The sequence below is a fragment of the Rosa chinensis genome, chromosome 1 (assembly GCF_002994745.2).
Source record: "Rosa chinensis cultivar Old Blush chromosome 1, RchiOBHm-V2, whole genome shotgun sequence".
NCBI lineage: Eukaryota > Viridiplantae > Streptophyta > Magnoliopsida > Rosales > Rosaceae > Rosa > Rosa chinensis.
Window position 1 is genome coordinate 12827469 of NC_037088.1, and position 8529 is coordinate 12835997.

An 8529-nucleotide genomic window follows, 5' to 3' on the forward strand; every position below is an offset into this window, starting at 1 on the left:
TTGACTTTTTGTTCGGGTCAAAATTTGAGGAAATGTTCTTCATGAAAGTTGTAGGGGACGTTAAACCGATCGCGTGCATATGTGGTGCGTAAAAATTGGACTTAGTATGTGAGAGTTATGGCCAAAAATGTAGAATTTACTGTTCATGGTAAGTTATATATATATATGGAAATTACTGTTGGTAGATTTCTATTTTTGGAAATCTACCTAGCCGGGTAACTCTCTCTTCTCTCTCTCCCCGACCCTTCCTCCCTTTCGGCCCGATTCTTTCCCCTTTGATTTCTTCCTCCTCCGGCCGACCCAGGATGTAATCCGGCCACCCCCAAGCTCGGTTTCTTCCCCTTTTCACGTCTGTGGAGGTATATTACGGCGATTTGGCCGGAGAAGCTCGATTTGGAGCGGAGGAAGCTACGGTGGCAGTTAGCCATTTTTGCCGATTTCCGGCGATTCCGGCCACCTCCGGTCACCATTTTGGCGTCGAAGGCTCGGTTTTCCACGGAGATCATTTCGCCCCTAGCCTTGAATCAAGATTTGCCGTGTAGGGGCCGAATCGATAACCTAGGGTTCTTGATTTTCTGGGTTATTTTCGCCGGTCGAATTCGACTGTTTCCAGGTAAAATTTGGGGATGTTGTAGTTGAGAAGTTTAATCAGTGTGTTGAATTGTTGCTGTACATGAAATTTGGTAGCCGGTGGTGGAGGTTGGTACCGGCGCGTGGGTTGGTGGCGCGTGAGACTGTGTTTGGCCGGACTTTGACTTCTGTTGTTGAGATAATTAGTCAATTATACATTTAATTTCGTAATAGCAGCTTTGGGATAGAATTGGAGATGGAATGAATATGAATTTTGATGTTGACCAATGATGGAATTGTTAATTGAATTACGTGGAATCCATCCATCGGATTTCCTAGATTCGGCCCTAAAGCCCATACCTTAAGGGAATAACATTAGTGAAGAAGATTGGGAGGTTTTGGGCAAATAAAGATAATGTTAGGGTTTGGTTTTATTTATCGTAATTTAGTTTTCCCTCCAGTAATTATGGGTTTACGAACGTTATATTGTACAGGACGTGAGGAGGATTCCCTCGAGGAGGGTTCGGATCGACGGCAGGCTTAGACGTACACTGTGAGTGGACTTTCATTTTTAAATAAGTGATGCATGCATTTATTTATTAAAGCATGATTTATTTATTTAACATATTATTTTCCGAGCATATAAGTTTGATTGCAAATTATCCCGTGGTTTTTCTTTTGATAATGATTGTCATGAAATAAATATTGATTTATACCACTTGTAAGTTTCGGTTACCAAGTTGCCATGCTCGGATTCGAATTCATAATTGATGTTGATTGTCGACGAATTGTTTTCGAGGTGATTTTCGGATTTATACTATTTATATTATAATTATATTCGTTGATTTGAGACTTTATTGGCAAATTGAGTTTTGTTGGAGTAAACCTCCATGTTTACTTATCGACCTACGATTTTGGCATTGGGAATGCCTTATTGATAATCTATTTATCCTTTTAGCGTGTGGGACACGCTGTTGGTTTATATGACTTTTTACGAGAATTTTCGGGTACGGTTGGGAATCGTACCCGCGTTTTCTTTATTCATGGGACATGGGGAAGCCTTAAGGATTTATTGGATTTTAATAGTTTTTACCCACCATACCTAGGTCGTCATATTTATTGCTAGCTAGCCTATTAGTACTGCTCCCTACTTACTATGTGTTTGTGGGTGAGTAAGAGCAGAGCATGGGATGCTCCAGAGTGTGGGACACTCCGACCCGAGCCTGGGAGGCTCCCTTCTTTCGTATGGTGGAATTTCTTCCCCATATTTTATCATTACTTGACTAGCGGGGATAGTCCGATTTCTTTTAACCAGCGGGGCTGGTATGTTTTTCACGAATTTTGGATTTAAAGAATTACGTTTTATAAATGTTGCATGCATCGAGATTTTTATAATGTAAATTTGTGGGAAAGTATAAACTTTTATTCCTTTATACTTACTTATTTTGGTCCACTCATGCTAACGTTTTTATGTACTTTCCCCCTGGGCCCTTTGGTTTCAATTGCCCAGATCGCAGTGTTGCTGACCGGCTTAGGAGTGGAGGCTAGTACCACCTTTGTCATCTATCCTCAGTAGGTTATTTATTAACCTACTTTATGTATTATATTTCGAGTGTGTCCTTTAGATTGCTCTGATTACTTAAAAAGGGTGGATTTATACATTTGTATAATTATGTGTGTATGGGAGTTGTATAATATTGGAGGAAGTCGAGAGATTTAATTTGCTGGTTGTAATTTATGTAAATGGTTATGTTTGTGTAGTTTGGGTAGTACGATGTTTGTACTTGGGAATTTGCGGATTATTGCTTGGAAGCAGGGTGGCTTCAAGCATAGAAATTTACTATACTTAGAAGTGTTTTCAGCAGGTTTAGGGTTGTCCACTTTTAGGGGAAGTTCTGTCGAATTTTTCCGAAAAGTGGGCCCCGCAGGTCCATCTTGGAGTTAGGAGGGTAATTCCGGGGTGGGTCCTGACACTCTGTCTATACTTCGTTGATGGCGGCTTAGGGCTCAGGGTCCCAAAATCCTGGAGGAGAGGTTGGGTCGTGTGAAAGAAAGAATCTTTGACAGATTCTTAGTGATTATATATGAATCAGTGGTGTTCACCTGGCCAGTTGCTAACCAAAGAATTTATGCTCAACAACCCTTAGATTTACATCCAAGAGTGGAAAACAAAACACCTCAACTTAATAATAATTCTCTCTGCCATTGGATTTACATTCAAGGGTGGTTGAACATTATTTTCTTGGTCAATAACTGACCAGGTGAACATTTTTGATATATGAATAGAAGACTTGGTATTGTGGGAAGATATTATTTAAGTCCTTATTTTTGTTTTCAAAAAATTGGTTTTTTTAAATCTATTGTTTTGAATTACGAGTTATTTATAATTATTATCAGATAGGGTTATTTATATTAGACAATGCATAAATTTATTGATAAAATTATTTATTTTTAAACAATATATGTATATATCTAGCGTATCACGAACCATGAAAATATACTAGCGTACCACGTACCCGTACCGCGTTCACGTACCTTAGCGACCCACGATCTAGGTAACACTGTTCTGTAGCAATGAACCCCATGGACTCCTCACAAGTTGAGCATTACTTTGTTGATCGAAACCTTTCATGTATCTAGGCCAAAAGCCTTTAGAAAGCTGCAGTCTTTCCTCCACTCCCTGCCTTCGATATATCATTAGCAACCACTTGTAAACTAATTTTCCTTTCCAAAATCTTGCTGTTAACTTCCATGAACGATCGCAAAAATCTGGAAGGTAGTCCATTTCTTAGCAGTACCATTAACCTTGAGAGGAGATTCTTCTTCAAGTTCTGCACCTTTGTACTCTTCTAAGTTATCCCCATTATGAACTAAGCAAATACTCATAAGCCTCTATAATTGTCATTTAGGCCTGTGATTCAATCTTACTGCTTGTGCACATTCACTATGAGTCGTGAGGCCTCACATGTACATAAGATGCTAGCGCTCTTATTACATAGATTTTGTCAATGCTCCGCTTCAGTGTATTATGATAATAAAAGAGCACTTAGTGGTCACATGAAGACATAACCAGGCATTCATTTCCTTTGCAGCAATAGTCTTCAGTGTCCAACAATAGAGCCTTTACATACTGCCTTCTGAATGAGTTCCCCCCAAGAATTACAGTGACTGGTTTCAAGTGCGCTTAAAATATTTTGAACAATTTTAAACATGAGACCGTAGTCGTGCATCTGTACATCCTCAAAAATCAGGCCAAGTAACCACAAATATGGTTTTAATAATCCTCTTTTGTTCTTAGTGGACGATAACATGCTATAGCTATGCATTTAATACCACTGCACAAAGCATGCTGCGAGTGTCCATACTCCATAAGTTTGTGGCCACATGATTTGGCCAAGAAAAGATACTGCTAGCTTTTTCTTCAACAATTGGTTATCCAAAATCATGATCACAAGACTGGTTTTTGTTTCATAGAAAACACCAATTCATGCATTTGACATACCATATCCATATTGAATTCATAGCAGTATCCTTTATGCTATGAGCTGGCAGTAATAAATCTTCATCAAGCCTATATTTCTCTTTGCTCCTGCAATATCTTTGTTTAATAACAAAGAGCATGATGGGTTGGATTAAAGCTTTTTGCCACTAACTTGGCTAGCCGACATATAACCACCAGTTGTGCCACATATTGAGTACATAAAGCCAAAAATCATCTCTTCACCACTTCACATGCAGATCCTTTGAAGGTGAAAAGAGAATGTAGGGTGAAAAAAGTAGCTAGTAAGGTGGCAATAGCTGCACCCTAATTATTTGCGTTAACTTGTTTATATTGCATAAATAGCTGGCAATAATCGAGGCATGGAATGTTCTGAGGCACGTGTATTTAATTAGACACATGAATAGTGAACGTTATCTCTAGCCTTTGTTTCAGGTTGATATGATCTTGAGCTTTAGTAATTATCACATGAGAATAATAAGTGTTGGAAGTAGGAGGAGGCTAGAATGCGCAGGCTGTAACTTACAGCCACTGAGAAGAGTAGACATGGCTCTCCTAATGCCACAAAATGGATAAAAGTAGGGGTAATAGGTAATTTGCAGTTGACTGTCGTTATGGATAAATTGGTGGCTGCCAAAGGTAAATAATGTGGGGATTAATGGATAATAAGTGTTTTGTTGAAGTCACGAGACATCCATGTCTCTTCTTCCTCTCACCCACAAAAGAAAGCTCTAGTTAATGAACAAAGTAGGGGGCTTTTCTCTTCATAGAGCACATCCAACCCAATCCTCCTAAACAAAAGTTGGCGTGCATCGCAAGAAAATTCATATTCTAAAAAGAAGAAGAAAAAGCATAAGAAATCAAAAGAGAAGTAGCAAGAGAGCAAAAACAATGGAGAGTTGAATAGAAATTGAGATATGGGGTCGTGATGGTTACTGGGAGAGACGCTAAAAAAGTCAAATACAAGCCGTTGAATTCGTTTTCCAAGTCGAAGCTTCCCAGTGAGGTTTTACAACGCTGTGTGAATTTTCAGAGACCCTCTCCGATTCAATCTCAAGCCTGACCTTTCTTGTTTGACCGTTGTGATTTATAGAAATTGCAAAAAGCAGGTTTTGCCCTAATTAATAACAGCAAATGAAATTTTCATTACTACCCCTTCGTCTTAACAAACGTTGGCTGCGTATACAACCTGTGTATTCTAGACTTCTCCGTTGGAAGTAAAGGATAACAGTTGTCAATGTTGGCTGCTGCCTACAACTTCTATATGTTTATACTTATAGCTAATTAGCTATTCTAAGCTATGCATATAGCTAGGTAGTAGCCAACTTATAGCTATTCTGAATGTACTTACATGAGGAATTCCCTAAACCATAATTAGCTATAATGAGCCACGCTCATGCTACCGCCAGCAGTACCAATAGCTATCAAGGGTGTCACCTACAGAAACACCACCAGACAGGCTATCGCCTGAGCTTCGGCTCAGCCCAAGATCGCAGCTGATGCACAGCCACGCACCGCGTCAATATCACCTCGCTAAAGCATCAGAAGCTGGGAATAGAAGCATATCAATCCCACATCGAAAATAAAGAAGAGATCAGTCTCTTCCTCACCTATAAACGGTCCACTCATCTCTCTTCATTAAATACGTATTTACTACTTACCCAACGTTATTCTGTCAACATAAATACGTTGACTAACTTAGACATCGGAGTAGAGAAGACCGGCAACCGCAGTTTCCCTCTGGCGTCCTGTGTATTTTATGACCTTTACAAGTAGCGATCTGCCTCACAGACCAGTGTTAACTGAGGTTTAGCTACCGCTGAATCTTAGACATTGATATTGGCGCCGTCTGTGGGAACCCTTGAACAAAAGGTCATCCCACCATTAAAATCACCATGACTAACAGTAACTGGGGAATCGCCGATGAGCAAGCAGACCAATTCATCAACCCCAACCCACCAACCCAACGGCTAACGTTAACCGCGCACTTTTCAATACTCTCGTCAACCCCAGCGTGGAGCCCCAGGATACCCCCCAGGTTCCACGAACTCAAGCTACAATGGAGGCTCACCCAAACAGCAGCCGCCAACCACCAGGCCAGGACCTTACCGCCAAATATAAGCTGGCACTGGTGAACCTCCACAAGGCAAACAGGGAGTGCGAGCAGGAAAGCAAGGAAAAGGTGGAAGCTCAAAACTAGGTGGCCATGTTGATGTCAAGATTTGACGAACTAAAGAAGGCGCTGGAGGCAAACGCTAACCCAGCACAGAGTGAACAATCACAAAGTGCCGGGCATAGTCGACCCAGCGATGGAAGGTTGATACCAGCACCAATCATACAAATTCAAGCACCGCTGAACCCACCTGAGTTGGTAGGACTGGGTCCTCAACCTCCACCATGTCTAATGATAGAACAAGAGGGGAAATCATAACCGTGCACCAACCGCAACTCAACCAGGGCAAGAACAGAGGAAAACCCACCGGCCCCCAGGGGGAGTTAGTGCAGTGGAACCTCCAGGCAGGACCTGTTGGCGACGCAACCACCTTAATCCTGGAAAGAATGCAATAGCTAGAACAAAGACAGATCCTGGCAGAGGCAAGTGCCCAAACGCCAATCCAAAACCCGCTCTTTGGGTCAAGACCAAGACCGTTCACAACCAAAATTATGCAAGCCGTCAGACCAGCACATGCAAAAATGCTAAAGATGGCACAGTACAGCGGCCTCACTAATCCTTTCATCCATATGGACATCTTCAAGAAGGTAACTAACAATAAGGGATTCGATGACGCCACACTCAAACATTTGTTCAGTGAGATGTTAGATAGTGAGGTAATGAGCTGTTTCTTCGAATGCCCACCCGGGTCCATCGACTCATTCTATGCACTATCGAACGCCTTCCTATCGCAGTTCATCCTCTTGGCTGCCGGACATCATAACACAAGCCAGCTATTCAATGTCAAGCAAGGCACAGAAGAAACATTGAAGACGTTCATCACATGGTATCGAGCTGCGGCATCGGTGCAGCGACCTTGACAAAACGATGGCACTGGCAGCCTTCAAGCAAGGACTCCTAAAAGGACCATTTCTCTATCATCTTAACTACAATTATTCAAACGTAGTGTATGACCACGTCATGAGCAAGGTCGTCCTCCACGTGTAAGCAGAGTTCATCACATATGGAGAAACACCACCACCTCCACAAACGCCTGCCAAGTCAACTCAGCATTCCTCCAATCAACAGGAAACCGCTAACAAATCTCCCTCCACACCCCCAACTGCCAAAAAGAGAGAATGGCAGCATAACAACTACTAGAGAAAGCGGCAAAAGGATCAACAATACCACAATAAGGCCAATTGCTCTTTCCACGGTGACAACCACAGCAAGCATGCAAAGTCCACCCAGCGGTACCTAGTGTTCATAGTTCTCACAGCTTCATATAAGGAGATATACAATCAGTGCAAGGATCAAATCCCACCGCCACCCCTAAGAAAATACTCGAGAGTGGGAAAACCGAGGAACACTGGTAGGTGGTGCAAATACCACAAAGACAGTTGCAATGCCCATAAAACAACAATCGAGACCCTGTATCAGGATGGCAAGCTGGAACATTTCAAGGTGCGACAGCCACTACCAGTAGTCGCCAATATCAAGCCCATGCGCCACATCAACACCATCGATGGCGGCGCTTCCATCAGCAACATGTCTCACAGGGTAAGGAAGCGTTATGCGCTTGCCAACCACCCTAAAGAAGTTTGCAACATCAGCTATGAAAGATCCGCTAAGCTACCAAGATCTGGGTAGGAGCCCATAACCTACTCCGAGGAAGAGGAACACGGAGTGCATCTCCCCCATGACAACCCATTCTTGATTGACTCAATACTCGACAAATGGTCAGTTGGGAGGGTCCTAGTTGACAGCGGATCCGCTATCAATGTCATCTTCAACGATTTCTACACCCAACTCCAGCGGAACAGAAAGCTACTACAGGACCACGAACCGCTACTTAGTCTCTCTGGCAACGTCGGACAACCATTGGGTTCTAACTACATGTGCCTATCCATTGGTGTCAGCCCATGCACAGTTGGAGATACACACTTCTTCAGCTCTTACAATGCCATCATTGGCCGACCGGCACTCAACAAGTTAAAATGCATCATTGCCGGATACATGCACCTCATGAAGTTCCCTACACCCAATAGCACGGGCTGTGTCAAAGGACGCCAATAGCTAGCATGGGAATGCTATTCAACAACAGTAACGCCATCCATGTGCCTCATGAAATCGTAGTAGTAGGAAATTGACAGGACCTGCCCCGGATTTCACCCAGAAGTCCGAAGTGGCCCTGCGGGGCCTACTTTAGAAGAAATTATACCAAAAATTTGGCGGAACTTCCCCTAAAAGTAGGCTACCCAAAACCTGTAGGAAAACATTTACACTTCTAAATCATCCATCCTTATTC